Source organism: Mus musculus, chromosome 19, assembly GCF_000001635.26.
Source record: "Mus musculus strain C57BL/6J chromosome 19, GRCm38.p6 C57BL/6J".
Taxonomy (NCBI): domain Eukaryota; kingdom Metazoa; phylum Chordata; class Mammalia; order Rodentia; family Muridae; genus Mus; species Mus musculus.
This window is the reverse complement of record NC_000085.6, coordinates 24056085-24077178: the sequence shown is the minus strand read 5'-3', so window position 1 is coordinate 24077178 and position 21094 is coordinate 24056085.

Sequence of the window (21094 nt, the reverse complement as noted above, 5' to 3'; positions counted from 1 at the left end):
GACCAAAATTAAAAATAATAATAATAATAAACAAGCAAACAGAGCTGAAGTAAGCAAACAAAGTCACTCAACAGCACATACTGACCATGACAAGAGTCCTTTAGTGGGTCTACTTGATATTGGACCTTACTATGACCTAGGCTAGCCTTGAACTCCTAGAATCAAGTAACCTTCTTGCCTCAGCCACCAACATAGCTGGAACCACAGGCATACATGGTCCCATCTACCTTCGAGTGTTTACTTTTAATTTTTGAATCTTCTGGCAAACTCAGACGCTACTGTCCTGGGAGGGATCAGATCAAGTCTGCCTCTATCAAAGACAGCTTGCACGAGCCTCACGTATCCAGCCCCAGCAACATGTGGCGACAAGAGCATTGCAGGCAGGGTTAGGTGCTGACAAAGATCTAAGAATGAAGACTGTATCCCTTGCTTGACTAGTAGGGGTACATTCCTAATGGCCCACGTGAGAGCTTGTGCCATCAGCACACAGACATCCCAGGAATAGCACAAGCACTGCACACCTCTGCGGACACCGGAAACTTGCATATACTCATTGGCCCAATGGCTGACTCACAGGTATTTGCTCATATTTATTGAGTGACAGTGGTTATCTGAAGTTAGACAGGCATAAGCTTGTGTTGTGCTGACCCCATAGCTTGGGCAGTCCACTGGAATCAAATGAGAAAGTGCAAAGACAAGGAAACAATCCCCAGAAACATCCAGGGTTGGGGAAAGGCAACCCACAGATAAAGTAGCCAAAAGTGGGTAGAGGCTTTGACTCCTGTGTTATCCTGAAAGGCTTGCCTCCACCTCCCCTCACCCCTTCTCTGCAGCTTGTGCATGCGCGCATGCGCACCTTCACATGAGCGCGCGTGCACAGCCCCAAAGCAGAGCAGAGTGACTGGCTAGTGAGAAGCTGTTTATCTTCTCAACCTCAGACACTCTCTTCTCTAGCACGCACCTCCCTCAGGTTGCCACAAGCCCAGGAGGCTGGAGGCATAGTATTGCACAGCTAGGGAGGAGTCCCCAGTTGCTGGAGACTCTTGGCACTGATTGGGGCATTTCTCCACTTCTTCCAAGTATCCCCTTAGGCAGATGTTATCCTTGGCTCGGGTCTTCTAGTTCATATCCACTCTTTCCTGCCCAAACCTCAACGGAATGGTCTTTCCACACGCCAGGTGCAGCCTCCCAAGCATAGTAGAATCTTAGACTCGGGCTGGGTAAGGAAATGTGGGAAAGCCTTGGCCTTGAGCCATTGGAAGGAGTAGGAAGCAATCCCTAGCGCGGTGCTCCTGAAATTACATGCAGAAAAACGTTTGTCAGGGAACGAGATCTGCCACTACCTCTGGAGTGGACAGAGAGCAACGTAGTACCCTGGATGCTTTTCTGCTTCCCTTTGTTTCCTGTCCAGGTCCCCAGCCACCCACTCCCTCCTTTAATGTAACTAGTCCTTCAGGGCTCAGCCTGTCCCTGCACTGTCCTCTCTTCTTCAATGTCATCTGTCACTGGGCTAGTCAGCCTTTTGCCGCTGTGACAAATACTTGAGCAATAGAAGGATTTATTCTGGCGCATGATTTCTGACCAGGCTCAGTTGGCTCTATTGTTTCTAGGCCTATATTGAGGAAATCATCATGGCTGGGTGAGCAGAGTAGAGTAAAGGCCTCTTACTCTATGGTGGCCAGGAAGTACAGGAGGAAGGAGACAAGCTAGAACTAGATAGATAGAACCTTCAGAGACAAACTCCCAGTGGCTTCCTTTCTCCAGCTAGGCTTCAGCTCCTAAAGTTTCTGTCACCTCCCCAAATACTGAAACCAGCCGGACCAAGCCTTTCTCTGTGAGCATGTGGAGGGCACCAGTCACCACCTCCAGGAAGTCTTCCAAGGTCTGTAACCATCCTCTTCCTAGTAGACACCACTTCATTGTCTAAAACGCTACCTCTCTGTGCCTCTCCAGATTCCAAGGTTTGTAATATAGAGACGCTTCCTTCTGCTTCTGCTTTAACATCAGCATTGGGCACATGTGTTGGAGTCACAAGAAAAAAGAGAGGAACTACTTCTCTTTCTTCTCCCTTCGGCTTTCTGCAGAACAAGATACTGAGGAGATTTAGAGGATAGGGCATCCCAAGTATTTTGTTCGCACCCTTGCCAGCTGTTGGGGCAATTACATCAATGGACACAGAGCTAAAAATGGAGGTAGTCATCCATTTTTGTGTTGGTTCTGGTAAATGGCAGTCAGCTTCTCTGTGCTCCCTCTGTCAGATACACAGAGGGACCCATCAGTCAGCTGGATACCCTGTCTTGTGTCCTTACCTCCACAGTCAACGCTGAGGTTCCTTTGTGCTACTCTTATAAGGACAAGATTTAACTGAGGCTGGCTTACAGGTTGAGAGGTTCAGTCCATTATCATCAAGGCAGGAACATGGCAGCATCCAGGCCGGCATGGTGCAGGAGGAGCTGAGAGTTCTCCCTCTTCATCTGAAGGATGCTAGCACAATACTCACTTCCAGGCAGCTAGGGTCTTAAAGCCCACACCCATAGTGACACACCTACTCTAACAAGGCCATACCTTCTAATAGAGCCAAGCATATACAAACCATCACATCCAGCCTCCATATATGAGAGGAAGCATGCAATATTTTTCTGAGTCTGACTTATTTCATTTAACATGATGCCGTCAAGTTCTACACTTCACTTAATTTCCTTCTTTGTGGCTGAATGGAATTCTATTACACCTACACACAGACAACTTCCCTCCCCCCATATAAATGCCACATTGCTTTTAAATCCATTTATCTGTTGGTGACCACCTAGATCGATTCCATCTCTTTGCTATTGACAGGGTAGATTTCAGTGTTCAATACTCAGTGCCCCTGAAAAGTAATCTTGTCTTCTGTCTCATTGGCAATATTCATGATGTTATTTAGTTTAGTTTTTTAAATCTATATTCTGCTTTTGCTACTGCCTGTCTTTTCTCTGAGCTCCTTAGTACCAAGATTTAGGTTTTCCTTGCCATAGGCCTCTCTGAAATTTATGATAGTCAACAGTGATGAACTTGTTTTTGAGAATGAGTCCCATTGGAGGAAGGGCTAGAAGCCATAGCTAATACTAAAGATACACCAAGTCCAACAACATGGATCTGAAATGCAAAACAACAGGAAGGCTGACATCATATATCTGTTGGACTTTGTTCTGGAAACAGACATAGTCAGCTATGAGCCCAACCCTGAGACAGTGGGGACAAGAAAGCATGTTTTACATGAATGAAGTCATAATTTTTATATCCAGCTCAATAATCACAGACTGAGTGCAATATGGGTATTATTCAGGCACACACAAACACAGTTTATCCAAGTGAGCTGGCACATGTTCCTCCTCACTGTAGCACTTGGGAGACTGAGGCAGGAGGATTTGTTTTTGAGTTTTGAGTTACATAGTGAGATACTGTTTCAAGCAAACCAACAGGGTTCGGGCAATGGCTCCGCACATAAGTCACATCCTACAACCAGTGAGCATGAGGGCCAGACTTCAAATCATTAGACTCACACAATTGTCAGATGGGCATGAAGGCCCACCAAGGATTTAGTAGTCAGAGACAAGAAGATCCCCATGGCAAGTTGGCTTCTTAGACTCTAGCTTTATTAGAGTGCTCTGGGTTCAATGGATAGACGTGCCTGAATGGATAAGGTGGCGAATGATTGAGGAAGACTTTTGATGCCCACCTCTGTGCCCCTCCCCCACTCTACCCCCCAGAGCAGGCTAAATAGTTCTTAAGTGCTTGCCCTGGTTGGACCTTAAGGACCCATGTGCAGTCAATTTCCTACAGGATTAGACTGCCCGCTGAGCTTGCTTTGCAACTCAATGCAGCTGAAACAAAGGATGGGTCTGTGGGCTCTTCCTATATAAACAGTGCTGACTGTTAAACTTTGATCAGAAACTTTTGTTTTGACTTCATCCTTCTCTCTGGCACCCAGTCCTTTTCTTTTCCAGCCCCCCTTTCTGGTACCCGGTTCATCCATGGCTGCTGGACAGCTACACATCTCTGCTCCCCCTGCAAATGAGATAAAAAGTGCCCTGCGTTTAATACACCCAGATCTTTACCAAGAGGATTATTATAAGATGTATCTTGTTGAAAGTAAAATTATTAAAAAAAAAAAACCCAGCCCATAGGATTAAAGAATAGCATAGACATGAGACATGTCATCAAATATGCTACCAATCTGCTATAAACATTGGGAGGGGTTTTACTTCTTCTTTAAGGTTGGGGTGCAATTTACATGTCATAAAGCTAAGCCCAGCTCAGGGAGTTTCAGGAAACTGGACCAGATTCACAGCCTGGCTAGGTTTACAAAGCTCGCTTCACCTGCCAGTCCCAATGGCTGTGTGCAGTGATCCTGGCTCCCTTTCTGAGCCACAGGCAAGCATCAGCCTGCTTCCCGTTTCTGTCTTATTTCCTTTTCTAGAAACTTCATGCAAATGGAGTTGGACAACAGGTAGTCTTTTCTGTTAGGCTTCTCTCACTGGCCATAATATTTAAGGGTTCCTCTGTGATGTTACATTAAACGGGTACTTTTAGTATAGGATTTAAATTCCTGAGTTGAAATTTAACAGCTGTTTTTTTTTTTTTTTTTGAAATAGCTACCATGGAACTTAAAGTATATTTTTATCCCTTTTATTCCATTGTATGCTGGCATCATATTCATTTATCAGTTGTACATTGGGGCTGTTCTTATATTTTAGCTACTTCGAATAATGAGTCTGAATACTTGGAAACAATTTCACTTCTCTTGGATTTGCACTTAGGGAAGGCTTGCTAGTCAACACGCTCTGTGTACTTAACCAGGTGCTGAGTGCAGACATTATGGGGTTGGGTGTGAGCACGCCTGGTTTATGAGCTGCTCTTTTTTTTTTTTTTAATCATACCCATCCCCGTGGGTGTGAATTGGTATCCACACAGTGTGTGAATCACAGTGTGGTTTTGACCTGTGTTTTCCTAGTGACGATGCTGGCGAAGGCCATTGCTTAGGCTTGGCAGCTGTTTGTGTGTCTTTGGAGAAATGTCAATTCAGGTCTTTTTCTCATTTTTAAAATAGAATTTCTAGCTATAATTTGACATGTAACAAATCTTATTTTTATCTCCCCATTGCCTTCTCTTGTCCTTCCCTCCTCATCCCATTGGTCCCCACTCTTCTTTCCACATAGTGCCTGTTGTATCTTTTTAAACTTTAAATTTCAGACATGAGATGAAATGTGTTATTTGTTTTTCTGATTTTAGTTTATTTAGTTTAACCTGATATCTATTATTCCCATTTTTTTCTGAAAATCACATACATTTACTTTTTATGATGGAGTAATTCCTCATTATATATGTGTTGTGTAATCATATTTTCCTTATCCATCTACCTATCTTTTTAAAAGGTTCATTTTATTTTGTGTGTGTGAATGCCTTGCCTGCATATGTCTATGCACCGTATGCATGTGTGGTATCTAAGGAGGTGCTGAGCCTCCATGTGTGTGCTGGGACTCGAACCTGGGTCCTTTGTAAGGACAAGTGTTCTTAACTGCTGAGCCAACTCTACAGTCTCTCCATTTATCAACTGACACCTAAGCTGATTCTGTCACTTGACGACTATGAAAGGTGCCACAGTAACCAAGGGTGTGCTGTTTCTCTGGCGTGCTGACTTCAGTTTCTTCACATCCATACCCGGTGATACTATAGCTGAATCATCTATGATATGGTAGTTCCAAACTCAGCTTTTGAGAAACATTGTTACTGATCTTTATAGTCATTGCAATAACTTACACCCCACCAAAGGTGAATAAGAGTGTTGCTATGGCTCGGTGGACTTTGAGTCAGTCATTGTTATATCCCCAGCCTTAGTCTGATTGTCAAAACTGCTTTGACTATTTAGGGTCTTTTCTGATTGCACACAATTTTTTTTTTTTACTCCACCCCCAACCCCCACCCCCACCCCTGCAACTTTTGTGAGGAATATCATTGGGATTTTGACTGAGATAGTATTGAACCTGTAGGTTGCTTTTGATAATAGGGCAAATCCTGCAGTGTTAGTAATTTTGCTATTCCAGGAACATGAGTGGTCTTTCCATCTTCTTTGATTTCTTCATTGTTTTATAATTTTTATTGTAGAGATTTATACTTTCTTGGTCAAGGTTATTACTAGGGCGTTTTTACCTCATTATTTTTGGAGCTGTTATTAATAGGGTTATTTTCCTCTTTTCTTTCTCAATGTTCATTATTAATATATTGAAAAGTTACTTCTTAATGTAAGTTTATTTCATATCCTGCTACATTGCTGAAGTTTATCAGACCTAGGAATTTTATGGAATCTTTAGGATCTTTTATACATAGGAATGTGTTTATCTGAAAATGGAGAAAATTTGCCCTTTTAAAACTTTTGTATCCCTTTATTTCTTTTTCTTGCCTTACTGCTATAGGTAGTCCAAGCACTATGTTCCATAAGGATGCAGAAAATAGGCACTCTTGTGTTGTTCCTGATTAAAAAAAAAAAACATTTAGCCTTTTCCATTTTGGTATAATTTTGTCTATTCCTTTGTTATATATAGAACTTATTATGTTAAAGTGTGGCTCTTTTATTCTTAGTTTCTCTGAAGTATCTTTTCTCTTTTTTTATAGCCCAGTCGTTATCTCCCTCCTGGTCTGCCCTGTGACAGTTCCTCATCATACCCCCCAACCCCCCCCCCCCCCCGTCTCCAAGGTGATATTCCCTCCTTCCACCATACCCTACCCTACCCCACCCCACCCCATCTTACCCCACCCTACCCTGCCAGGCCTCCCCACTCCCTGGGGCATCAAGTCCCTTGAGGGTTAGGCACATCTTCCCTCACTGAGGCCAGACCAGGCAGTCCTCTGGTAACTATGTGTCAGGGACCTCATATCAGCTGGTGTATGCTGCCTGGTTGGTGACGAAGAGTATCTGAGAGATCTTGGGGGTCCAGGTTAGTTGAGATTGCTGGTATTCCTATGGGGTCACCCTCCCTCCTCAACTTCTTCCAGCTTTTCCCTAATTCAACCATAGGGGTCCCCGACTTCAGTCCATTGGTTGGGTGTGAGTATCTGCATCTGTCTTGGTCAGTGTCTTGTTGGGCCTCTTGGAGAGCAGCCATGCTAGGCTCCTGTGTGTAAGCACACCATAGCATCAGTCATAGTGTCAGGCCTTGGAGCCTCCCCTTGAGCTGACTCCCAATTTGGGCCTGTCACTGGACCTCCTTTCCCTCAGTCTTGTCTCCATTTTTGTCCCTGAAGTTTTTCTAGATAGGAACAATGCTGGGTCAGAGCTCTTGACTGTGGGATGGCAACCCCATCCCCCCACTTGATGCCCTGTCTTTCTTCTTTGAAGTTTTTAAAATCATGCATGGGTGTTGAATTTTGTTAGTTTCTTTCCTGCAACTACTAACATTGTTTCATGACTTTTTTTGAAATCATTAATTCTATTTGTTATTTTTAATGGTTTTACACACGTTGAGCTATCTTTTCATTCTTGTAACAAAACCAAATTGTTCATGATATATGATCTGTTTAATGGATTGTCAAATTTGGTTTGCAAGGATTTTACTGAGGACTTTTTCATCAAGTAAATTGGTGTGGTTTTTTGTTTGTTTGTTTGTTTTGCTTTGTTTTTTATTTTTTTGAGACAGGGTTTCTCTGTGCAGCCCGGCTGTCCTGGAACTCACTCTGTAGACCAGGCTGGCCTCGAACTCAGAAATTCATCTGCTCTGCCTCCCGAGTGCTGGGACTGAGCAAGTGCACCACCACCTCCCAGCTCTGATCTGATTCTGATTATTTCTTTTTGTCTGTTAATTTGGGGTTTCATCTGTTATTGTTTTTCCTAAACTTTGCGGTACATCATTAGGTTATTTATTTGAAGTGTGATTTTCTTTTTCAATGGAGGTACTGATAATTATGAACTCTGCCTCACATCTTCCTTTGCTATATCCCAATGATTCAGTAAATTGTATTTTCCTTTGATTCTAGCAATTTTAAGTTTCCTGTTTTATTAAATGAGCCATAGATCATTCAAAGGTATGCTGTCCAGTCTCTGTCTATCTCCTTACGTAGTTTCTTTTCCTGTTGATTTCTAACTTGGTATTATAATAATCTGATAAGATTCAAGGAATTATCTCTTTCTCTCTCTCTCTTTGTATTTGTTAAACATTCTTTATGGCCTAAAATATGGTCAACTCTGGACAGAGGTCCCTGGGCTGCTAAGAAAAATGTATTCTACGGATATTGCATGAACTATTTTATGATTGTCTGTTAAGTCCCTTTGGATTAGTTTAACTCCGAAGTTTTATTGATTTATTTGGAGGGACAGGGATGATCTGTCTCTTTTGAGGGTAAGTACCGAAATAGCTGTTTATGGTTACACCAACCTTGCATGCATATTTACAATAATTACTCTGCTTGGTAGATTGTTCTCTCTATTCATAGTTAGTATTGCTCTTGCTCCTCCCTACTAAATCTGGCTTGAAGTCTGGTTTGTCGGATATCAGCATCATGACTGTTAGTCTTCACATTCTATCTTGGCATGTCATAGTCTGGCCTTTCCTTTTCAGTCAATTTTTCCTTGTCAGTGAGATACATTTCTTAGAGGCAACAACAACAACAACAACAAATCGAATCATTTAAAATAAGCCATTTAGCCAGTCTATGTTTTTTTTTTCAAATTTAAGACTTTTTAAAAAAAATTTGTGGTAATGACTCTTTTATTATTAAGGTATACTAATTTCCTCCTTTAGTTTAGAGGGTTACTGAGTTGATGGTTTTTAATTCTTTCCTAATTATCACTTTTTAAAATCAATTCTTCCAATGAGATTTATTCTTTTCTGTTCTAAGTTCTTATGATTGCATGTATTTTTCTTTCTCTTTAGTTTTTAGTATTTCTTTAAGTATCTCTTGCAATGGTGGCTTGGTGTCATAAATTGCTTTGGTTTATGCTTATTATGAAAGTCTTTTATTCCTCTTTAAAATACTATTGGATAAAATTACTAAAGATAGTGTTGGATGGCAGTTATTTTCTCCCAGAACTCCATCTACTTCACCTCATGGATTCTTAGTTTTAGGATTTCTGCTAGGAGGTTGGCTGTTAGTTTGAATAGGTCTGCTTTTATGGATTACCTGGCAATTTTCTCTTTCAGCATTTTTGGTGATCTTCCTTTGTTATAGAATCTTAGTATTTTATCTATATGTTTCATATAACTGTATAGAAAGGTTCCATTTGGTCATGTCTGTGAGATCATGGTCCTGATACTTTTAGATATAGCCTTTAAGAGACAAGGTATGAGATGCAAGGTATGGAAAGATGTCTCCATGGTTCAGACGATGGGCTGCCCTTGTAGAAGAACTGGTTTGTTTCCCAGCTCCTACATGGTATTTTACAACGTGTCTATAAATAACTCTAGTCCCTGGAGCACTGATGCTTTTTCTGGCCTCCACCACACCAGGGATACACATGGTGCACGCGTATCCATTTAGGCAAAACATTCTGGTGGAGGCCATTCCGTCATTGAGGTTCCCTCTTCATAGGTGACACTAGTTTGTGTCAAAGTGACAAAAAGCAACCAGGATACCAATATATATTATGTCAGGTGATACGTTTGCCAGGTGAATAGCTGTCAAAGATTTTCGGTTATTTCATGTGCTACCTGTTTTATGACTTTCACACTAAGATAATCTGTAAGTTCTGAGATTTCTGTGTAAAACTAAAAGTAGGTTTTCAAAATGACTAAGAAAAAAACACTTATTTTTTTTTCTTTGCATAGGCCTGGCTAAAACAAGGATTTAAAAAAAAAGTTTGTCTGTTTTTAAAAAGGATCTATCTATCTATCTATCTATCTATCTATCTATCTATCTATCTACATATATATGACATAAGCTATCTTCTTTATCTCAAGGGAGGGCAAATATCTATCAGAAAAAATTACATCCTGTAGTAAGAGTAACGACTTTACAGTTAATTTATACCTCCAAACAATACAACCCTTATTATAGAACCAGAATTAGGATAAGGATAAAAAAAATGACATTTTGACCAAAATTGTATGATTATGTATCTTTTGTCCCTAAAAGCAAATTTAATATTTTTTTTAACTTAAAAACTTGCACACACCTTTAATCCCAGCACTTGGGAGGCAGAGGCAGGTAGATCTCTATAAGTTTGTGGCCTACTGGTCTACTGAGTGAATTTCAGGACAGCCAAGTTTGCACAGGGAAACCCTGTCTCAAAAAAAAACAAAACAAAAACAAAAACAAAAACAAAAAACAAAACAAAACAAAACAAAAAAACAACAAAACAAAACAAAAAAAGCATATTGAGACAAATGAAGATATAGAGACCTGACACAAGTTCATGAAATCAGGTGCACCCAGTTTATTAAGAAAGGTAGAAAGTTTATCTCTATTGTTTTTAAGATATAAGAAGGCCTAGGAGCACAAAAGGTCAAAAAGTGAAGTTTGTCCTGTAGACTTAAGGTTTTCACACACACACACACACACACACACACACACACACACACACACACACAGAGTCATCACCCATGCACACACACTCATACTCACCATGCACATGAGCACACAATCACACACACACACACATACACACACACACACACATACACACACACCCTGCAGGGGCTGAGGTAGAAGTGTTCATACTTCCCAAGAAGCTAATTAAAAGAACCAAATTAAAAGTAGAAAACGGGAGGAGGAGGTTTATTCAATGAGGCCACATTGGGATGCTGGGGATAGAGACCCAGCAAAGCCCTCAAGTCTGTCGTCGGGGCCCTGAAGTTCGATCATAGCTTAAATGCCAAGGGTGTGCACACATGCGCACATGTGAGCAGACCTGGGTAAGACGCCATCACACCTAACATTGTCTCATCACTTTCTGGGTTTTAGTCTCATCTCTAAATTGGAAATTCCCTCGCCAAAGAAAGTTCGTCCTCTGGCTGGTGCCCTTTCTTTTCCCAGCACAAGATTCTGGGGAACTTCCATCATCCTTAGGTCCTGTTGTTCCAGTATTCTGATAGCCACATTGAGAGCTGTAAGTGTCTCTTTCATCTGCCACACCAGTTATAGGAGGGAGGGGGTCAGGCTCTATGAAGCTGTTTTCCCCAAAGGTGTCTTTATATGACCCAGGAGCAGGCTGTGGATGGGCCAGAGAAAATGTCTTTTTAATTTAATTTAATTTTATTGATGTTGGTAGCACTAAAACATTTAGTGGGCTTCTTCATAGAACAACAAAAAGGAACACCAAACCACTTAAACAATGGGCCAATGTACCTGCTTGAAGACGGGTGTCAGCAAAAATCCCAGCAATGTGGTGTGTGTGTGTGTGTGTGTATGTGTGTGTGTGCACGGGGGGGGGGGTGATGGCATAGATTTAGCTTGATTTGTTTAAAACCCTGCAGGAGTTCCCATAAACTGTGGGTATCTCAATGCACACCAGGCTGAGATTTTTTTTTAAGGCTGTAAGGAATTTTAGGACTACTGTATATAATAAAGACACTTTACCTTACATACAGTAAAATGAAAAAAAAAAAGTTGCTCAAGGAAAATTATAAATCAAAGAAAAATAATTAAGGTCATAGGGAAAGGAGGGGTAACTTTAGACTTTACCTTTAGTTGATAAACCCTAAAATTAATCTTTTTAGCATATAAGTACTTTTGAAGAGTTCCTTTTTTTGTTATGCATTGCCATTTTTTTTTATTAGTTTTTGTTTTTGTTAGGAACCAGGTCTCCCCAGCCTGCCTTTGGCGACGGAGTACCAACAGCCATGTCATCACATCATCACCAGCCAGCAAATGTGACATGGGTCCCCATTAAAAAGTCCCCACCATCATGGTCCACTCTGTCTGTTGCTCTCTGTCTCTCTCATTTTGTCTCTCTATCTCTGTCTCTCTCTGTCTCTCTCTTAATTCCTGCTCAGAGACAGCCTTTCACCTCTGCAAACCCCCCACAATAAAGCTCTTGTCTGAGATCTGTTGTGGTGTGCCATTTCTGCAGCATTCCTTGATTCCCAGGCCCCTGCCTAATACACCAAGGTACTCTTCAACTGCTAATAACATCGGTGTCGTAACTCGGATAGGATATCCTGGTGCTAGTGCTCCCCTTCAGGGATCTGAGTCATATAAGACCTGTTCCACCTGCAACAGATCCATCTTCTGGCCACTGATCAACGATCGGCTCTCCATCCCTCACCGGAAGTTGGTGAAGGATCCCTCTCAATTGGTGTAAATGCTTCCCAGAGCCTTTGGTTCTTGTAGAGGCGAATGTTAGGTAGCTAGATAGGCAGTATCAGGCTTGGACGCCATTGGGGATGAGTTTCCTCCCTCAGGGTCAGTTTAGATCCCTAAGTTCTGTTACCTTAGTAACCAAGTGTAGGAAGGAAACCATTACAATTGGCTGCCAAAGACTTAAATTACCACATGAAAAGGTGGAGGGCGTTATTGAGACCTATTTAAGAGAAAACCACTTTCTCAGTCAATCTATCAATCACCTAGCCAGGAGTGCCCCTCCACAGGCCCTGCCCCCAATCTACTCTACCCAAAGACGAGTTAAGATAAGGAAGGCTTCCTCTGCTCAGCTCAGCCCTTGTAGCTGTGCAGCACCTGCCAGAGTTTGCGTTCTTTTCATTCGTTTGGCTGATCACGCGTTCCCCTCGCCCTGGGCGTTCCCCTCACTCTCATAAGCTCCCTTCTCTTTCTACTCTGTGGCGACTCACCAACCTGCACCTCTGAACCTGCCTGGTTTCTTTGGACCCTAACTCGAAAAGCATGGCTTCCTCTCTTCTCTAACTCCCTCCTGCATCTGCCAAGGACGTAGCTCTCTCGCCATGTTGTCTTTCTCAAAGACTCATAAGATTATTCACAAGCTTTCTTCTGAATATGTTTTTTTAAAGTTCTTATATTAATAATGTGATTAAAAGCCCCGAAAGGAAGCCTGAGTTTCCCTGTAGCAAAGGTGTGCACGATAGCTCACTTTCCTATGGAAGCTCGCCTTCAACCCGAAAGCTCTGTATCTATCATTCTTCAGGGCTCTATCATTGATGTCTGTGGCAATGGTGCGGTCTGTAACTCTTCTTCTCTGAAGAACAGGTATCCTCAGCTTCCTTCCTGCCAAACCAATGCAAATGAATGTTTACTCCCCCCCCCCCCCCCAAGGCTTTGAAACTGCCTTCTACAGCTTCAATTACTAAGTTTCCCTATGCCTTTCAGCCTGCACCTCAGATCCTTCTTTTACACCCGTCCTAATTGACTTTCTATTGCTCTAATAAAAATACCATGATCAAAAGCAATGGGGAGGACAGGGTTTCTTTGCCTTCTGGGTTAAAGTCCATCACTGAGAGAAGCCAGGCAAGAACTCAAGGTAGGAGCCTGGAAGCTAATCTGAAGCAGAGGTCATGTGCTTCTTGGCTTGCTGAACTACCTTGGTGATACAACCTGGACTACCTGCCCGGATAGCACGTTAGCTCTCACAGTGCTTTGGGCCCTCCCACATTAACCATCAATCATGAAAAATAATCCACAGACATCTCCACAGGCCCTTCTGACGCTCTGGATTCCTTCTTCCAAGGTGAATAGTTTGTGTCACACAGCACACGCTATGAATATTTGGTCTCCTACTCATGTCCCCAGGAGTGGTGGTTGTGGTTGGTCTCTTAATTTGCTTTGTTGTTGAACCTCAGAATTCTTCAACCTTATCTTTAATCTCTTTCCACCATCTAGTCTGTTCTATTGTTACATTAGTTGGGATTTTGTTTGTTTTTTGAAACAGAGTTTCTCTGTGTAGCCCTGGCTGTTCCAGAACTCGATCTGTAGACCAGGCTGGCCTCTAATTTAGATATCCACTGTCTCTGCCTCCTGAGTACTGAGACTAAAGGTGTGCACCACCATGCCTGGCTTACTTGAACTTTTAATTTCTACATTTTTTTTTCCTTCTAATTCTGTCTCTGCTGAATTTCTCATTCAAGTTTGGATTGATTTTTTTTTTTTAACTTAAGAATTGACTTGAATCTTGATTTTTAAAAATAAAAACAAAAAGCCAAATAACTTTTGGCCAGCCATGGTGACATACACCTTTAATCCCAGCACTCGGGAGGCAGAGGCAGGTGTACTTCTGTGATTTCCAGGCCAGCCTGGTCTACCTATCAAGTCTAGGCCAGCCAAGGCTACACAGTGAAACTCTGTCTCAACAAAATAAGGCAAAACTCCCTCAACTTTTAAAATGGCTTCTGTTTTTTTTTTTTTTTCTTTCTTTTTCTTTTCTCTTATTTTTTTTTCCCTCTGGAATTCAATATGGACTTTTGGTAACATTTTTGCTTTATGTCTTTATGTTTCTTGTGTTTCTATGTTGGTTGTTTATCTGTTGAGATGGACAGCCATCCAGTTTCAGATGGGGCTTCTTCGTGAACAGCCTTCCTTGAAAGTGGGGGAGTGCTTGCCTAGCACACAGGAGACTCTGGGGTCAGCCACAGCACCATAAATTAAAAGCAAAGCAAAACTAAACAAAACACTAGAAGAAAAACAAATTAAAAAAGAGAGCCCTGGGGACTGGAGAGATGGCTTAGCAGGTAAGAGCACTGACTGAGTTCAAATCCCAGCAACCACATGGTGGCTCACAACCATCCGTAATGAGATCTGATGTCCTCTTTGGTGTGTCTGAAGATAACTACAGTGTACTTACATATAATAAATAAATACATCTTTAAAAAAAAACAAAAAACAAAAGAGAGGCCTGGAGAGAGGCTCACTCAGTAAGGTGCTTTCTGCACAATCATGAAGACCTACATGTGAAACTTAGTAACTGCTTACAAGTCCCCAAAGCAGGTTATGTGGTCTGTGCTTATGACCCGGGGGGGGGGGTGGGGGGGGTGGGGGGGTGTGTGGCAAGGTGAGGCAGAAATTAGAGGATCTCTGGAGGTTGGTAACCGAGTCAGCCTAGCCTATTTGACAAGTTTGGCAAAAACTACCTGAGGATGACCTCTGACCTTCATATGCACAAGCATGTTTTCCTGTGGCGCTCAAATTCACACAAATGGATGTGTGCATCCGTGCACACACATGTACACACAGAGAGAAAAGGCTGCCAATGTTTGAGAAATGTAAAGGCTAAAAGTGCTTCTAAGGGAAAAGAGGAACACTGTACCTAACAACTTACCTAAAAATACGAAGGTGACAGAATTGTAAGAACATGTGACATCGTGAAAGATGTAGCTCTTTTTCTTTTTCTTGAGACAAGGCTTCAGTGTGTAGCAGCAGCCAGCCTTGAACTTGCAATGTCAACCATGTTAGTCTCAAAATCTCAGAAGTACAATTGCTCTGTCTCTCAGGTTCTGAGGTTAAAGGCGTGTACAACACACCCAGCTTCAGAGCTGTATTTTCAGTAAGCAGTAGAAGAGAAGAATGACTTAGGCACTCTTTTGAGGTAGTAAGAGATTTATAAAGATTGCTTAGCTGCCGTTTCAATAGAGGTCTCAATGTATTTTTAAGATCTAGTACTTCAGCTCCAACAAGATTTTACTAATCATGCTGAAACTAGGAAGACATTTTAAATACCACACATGGATTATAAGCTTTAGAAATAATCTCTTGGGGCTGGGGATACAGCTGAGATAGTGGGACAAACCAGGCATGGTGGCACATGCCTGTCATCCCAGAGTGAGACAGAGTGTTACTATGTAGACCAGGTTGGCCTTGAACTCACAGACTATCTGCCTATTGAGCACTGGGATTATAGGCTTGTGTCACATGCTTGGTTATATTGTTGTTTGAGATAGGAAAAAATAACCTTTATCTGTTTTCCCTCTCCAGATAACAACACAGACTTCTTTTCCTTTAGTCTTCCTGCTCAAGGTCCTTCAGGGCTTTGTCCTACAAGACAGCCACCAGTCAGATGTCATCAAGAATTAAAGAAAGTGCACTCTGACCAACTGGTGGGGTGAAGTCCTGTTCATGACCCCTCACCGGGCTTAGAGAAACACATGACTTACATTTACTCACTGAGAAGCCAAGGTGTCCCGAGCTATTGTTCTCACTGGCAAGAACACACTCGGACGACCGACCGGATTCTTCTGCAGCAAAAGCTTTATTGCTTCTTCAGGAGGGAAGACCCAGAACCCGGAAAATGGTGCTGCTTATATAGCCCTCAGCGTGGCGTGTCAGCACCTGATTTGTTGCTCGCCCATCACCTCATTACTACCTGAGATTACCATTACTGCCCCGAGAGGGGCAGTGACTTGGCGTGAATTCACTCTCGCACCTGCGCACAATGCTTGTTTACTAGTTAGGCACAGCGGGAGCCAGCGCCATCTTGTAATGGCGATTACTTACGGCTCTCCATAGACAGGTAGGCTGAAGATTTGCATGAGGCGAAGTATGTAGAGAGAGGTGAGGAGCAGCCTTGCTCCTACTCATGCATGGATTCTTCTGTTGTCTTCAGGATGCTTCCACAATTGCAAGTCAACTCTGTCCTCCATTTTCCCTTCCTCTTGGAGGATGAAGAACAGGGCTGTGAGGTCCAAGGTCCTTCTCACACTTTCTAGTGAGCAGCCTGTATCTGGGAGCTTACCGAGGACCCACTTTATTAGAACAGAAGATGTTCTTGTCCCCCATAATATCACCAACAGATTAAGAGCTCATTGCTAGGAGATGGAGCAGCAAGGAATGATATTTCATCATTCCATCTCAACAGTAAAGTTCATTATTCCTCTTGAAACCAAACCAAGTTACAAAAAAGTGAGCTGTGTTTAGAATCTACAACGCTAGGGAGGGAGCAAGAAGTAAGTAAACAAATGATGTAAAATAAGAAAGAAAATACATTTTTGAATGTTTTGTTAATTTTTATCTTATACATGTTGACTGGTATTTTACCTGCATGCATGTCTGTGTGTAGGGTGTCTAATCCCCTGGAACTGGAATTAGAAACAGATGTGAGCTGCCATATGGTTGGTGAGAACTGAACCTGAATTCTCTAGAAGAGTGGCCAATGCTCTTAATTGCTGAGCCATCTCTCAAGGAATAATAATAAAGAGTAGTATATATTTTAAAAAAAAGATAAAATTCATGACTGATCGAGAAAAAAAATAGACGCCCCCCTGTAATATGAAATGTTAGGACTAATGCAGTAAAATATTGTTTATACAATTGAGAATTGAACCAACACCTTACATGCACAAGGCAAGCTCTCCCACTGCAGTCTCAGTGCTGCAACTGAGGTTGAAAAGTAAGGGAGTCTGGGTTTGCGGAGAGGATTCAGCAGTAAAGAGTATACATTGCTCTTTCAGAGGACCCAGATTCACTCATGGCTCCAGTGCTAGGAGATCCAACACCCTCTCTGGCCTCTGTGGGCACCACACATGTGGCATGCATTCATACACTTAGATAATAAAATAAGCCTTTTTAAAGCATAAAAGTAAAGGAATCCCAACACTAGCTTCACACCAATAAATCTGACAACGAATGTGGTCAAGACTGCCATTTCCCCAAAATCATTCTTTGTGTTTTTCTCAGTGGTGAGACCTCTAATTTGTCATTGGCAGTGGCTGCTTGAATAAAGAGGGGGCTTTCTAGCACCATTGGGGGCTAGAAAGATGGCTCAATGGTTAAGAGCTTTTGCTGCTCTTTGAGAAGACCTGGGTTCAAGTCTTAGCACCCACATGGCAATCTATATAACAACAGTCTATTATTCCAGTCCTGGAGTATCTGATGCCCTCTTCTGTTTGAAGGTGACACGTGCGCACACGTGAACACACACACACACACACACACACACACACACACACACACTGCATAGACATGACGCAGGCAAAACACCCATACTGATGTCTCTTGTACATGGCAATGCCTACATGACGATGCTGTAACCAGTTGGTATCTGCTCTTTGCTTCCCCCTCCGTCCTTTCTTCAATCAGATAGATGGGCTATGGTGATGATGTCTGCATTGGAAGTAGCTGTATACATTAGATCGTGAGGTGGGAGGCACACGCAGAGGGTAATAGGGCAACAAGAGAAAAGAAACTGCATCCCTGACAGCGTTTGAAGCTGTCTAGCAATGCCATATGGGCTGCCTCCAGATGGGTTTTACGTGTCAGCAGCAAGACCCACTGGGAGCTTTTCGGGGCAATGCTATTTTGAGTTCTCTCAGAGGAGTACTCCATGATTGCTTACATGTAGCTTAGCCATGCTTCTGACATTCACTGTGAGAAATTTCTTGGCATCTGATGGGCAATTCTTTGGCGTGCATCTAAGTTACAATTTAGGGGCGCTTAATCCTTTCTTGTACAGTTCTACAAGGAAAATTGTATATAAATAAAGCTAATTTTTTTCCCTAACAGCTAAAACTAGTTTTACTAACATTAATTTTTCTATTTAAATAATCTGTTTTTAGCACCTTTGGAGATACCCCAAAATTATTTTCCATGGCTAAGTATGGAATAATCTTTTTGAGGATCAATCAACACACGTCTGCCCACACAATTCAACCAAAACGGTAAGATGAACATACTTGGCCAGGTTCAGTTGAAGGCAGCAACAGCTATTTCATGACCACCACTGAAGATCAAAGTGCACAGTCTTATAGACTGTTAGACACAGACTAACTTCACAGGTAATAAAATGCTAAGAATCAATGACAGATAAGACTTCAAGCTACTATATTTTAGAGATGATTTGTGATATGAATAGGGCCAAGTCGATGAAGTTGTAAAAAAAAAATCACTGAGAAATGCCTCTGTCTCTAAAATTCTACCAATTCCTTATTAAGTGGCTGTTGGACCCTGGACAAGATCACTGCGTGACAGCATCCTCTCTGTAGTTACCACAGAAGGAGAAACAGTGTCTAAGCCACTGCCTTCGTATCACGTCGGCCTGTCCCTTCTGTAAATAGCCACCTAGGCTGGGAAAGCTCAAAGTCACCCAGACTGTGGCCAGACAGGGAAGACAAGGAAGCTCAGAGAAACCACAGTCGCATTTGTGGCTGGAGTGTTAGGCTGGGAATGAAGAGCATTTACAGCAAGAATCCTACCATCCCAACACAACAACAAAATGTGCCTTCAACAATGGGTCAGAGCCTTTCCAGACAGGACAGGCTTCCCCTTGTCCCACCCCTCTTTCTGTCTTCTCTAGTACACTGGGAATATCAGAATGTCACTGGGGTCATCTGCTGCCCACACTTTATTTTATTTTATTTTATTTTAGTTTATTTTATTTTATTTGAGTGTGTGTGTATGTAGGAGATGACCTTGGATGATTTTCTCAATTGCTTTCCACTGTAGTTTTTGAGACAAGACTTCTCAGTGAGCCTGGGGTCACCAATTTGTGGGGGGCCAGTAAGCCCCAGGGGTCCTCCTGTCTTGACCTCTCTAGTGCTGGGATTACAGGTGTGTGCCTCCTTGCTAGGCTTCTTATAATCAGGTCTGGGGGTCAAGTTCAGGCCTTGATGCTTGTATAGGAGGAACTTCACTAACTGAACCATCTTCCCTACTTTCACACGCACATATTTAATGTAGGCACCGTTTTGGTTACTCACAGTGAAGTTAGATGTGCACACACCATGATTCTTTGCTTCATTTTTTTTTCTCTAGTCTGTAGTGTGCTTCAATTTTATTTTTATTTTTGTAATGTGGCATGTCTTTTGAAAGGCTGCCACATTACCTATTGGTTATTCAACGAGTAAATAACCCACACTAGTATTTGGTCAGGTAGGCATTCACCATGTATGCTACTCCCTAAGAAATGCTTCAGTCATTTCTGTTGTGGACTCTGAGATACACAGAAATGAGGAGATGCAGACTGCAGTCATCTTAAAAGTACTCCAGTGTATGCAGGTAACGAGCTTGCCATGGTCAGGGCTATGCAGGTGGAGTTCCATATGTAACTATTTTCTCTGCCTTTGTGGATGTAAATACATTCTCTCTTTTTTTGTGTGTGTTGTATATTTTTTGAGACAGAATTTTCCTTATGAAAAAATAATTTCAAAGATTTCATTGAAGTTTTTGAATATTTTTCATGTGTACATGAGTGGTTTTGCCTGCTTGTCTGCGCACCATGTGCATGCAGTGCCTATGGAAGCCAGAAGGGGGTGCTGGATCTCTTGGAATTGTAGTTACATACAATTGTGAGCCTCCATATGACTGCTGGGAACCAAACCAGGGTCCTTTGCAAGAGGCATTTCTGCAACCTCAGAAAAGTGGTTTTGATATGTATTTTTAAAGTTTGTCTAAGGGAGCTTGGTGTGGTGGCACATACCTTTTACTCCCAGTACTAGGGAGAGAGGCAGTTGTGAGTTTGAGGCCAGCCTCTACATAGTGAGTTTCAGGACAGTATGGCTACATACTAAGACCTTGTCAAAGGTCTAGAAAGAATGCTTTTTGATATGTGTCTCTGAAATTGAAGCCATACCTTCAGGTAGAAATACAGTTTAGCTTTCTTAAAGATCTATCTATTTATATGTATATGAATGTTTTCCTGCCTGTATGTATATGTACCCGTGTGTGCCTGGTGCCTGCAAAGGTTAGAAGACAGTGCTGGATCCCCTGAAACTGGAGAGAACTGAGCCATGGCTTTTTGTAAGAGTAGCAAGTGCTTTGAACTGCTGAGCCATCTTGCCAGACCTTGTACTTTATTCTTAAATCCGTGATTCACAATACCTTAAAGATCCAAATAACCCAAATGTTCACCAACAGATCAAAGGCTGAACTTTATGGCATTATTAGTTTACTACCACAAAAAACCACTTTCTAGATCTTAAAGAAAATGATATGGGGAGAATGAGGGGAGGAGAAAACTGAGCATGCGTGCAAAACCACATCTGCATGTGGTCATGAAAAAAACACAGTCTACACAGAGATCTTCACGGGTGACTGTCATGTCCCTAACTGGGTCTCTAGCTCACTCTCCTGCCCACTTTCCTTACTCAAAGGCCCTGGGTTTCTAAGACAGTAGCTGAGGCTACCCACCCAGCCTTGTAGTCAGAACCAAGAAACAGGGCATGTTAGTCAGCTTTCTGTCTCTGAGACAATCGCCTGAGAGGAAGAATTTAAAAAGAGGAAACCACATGGC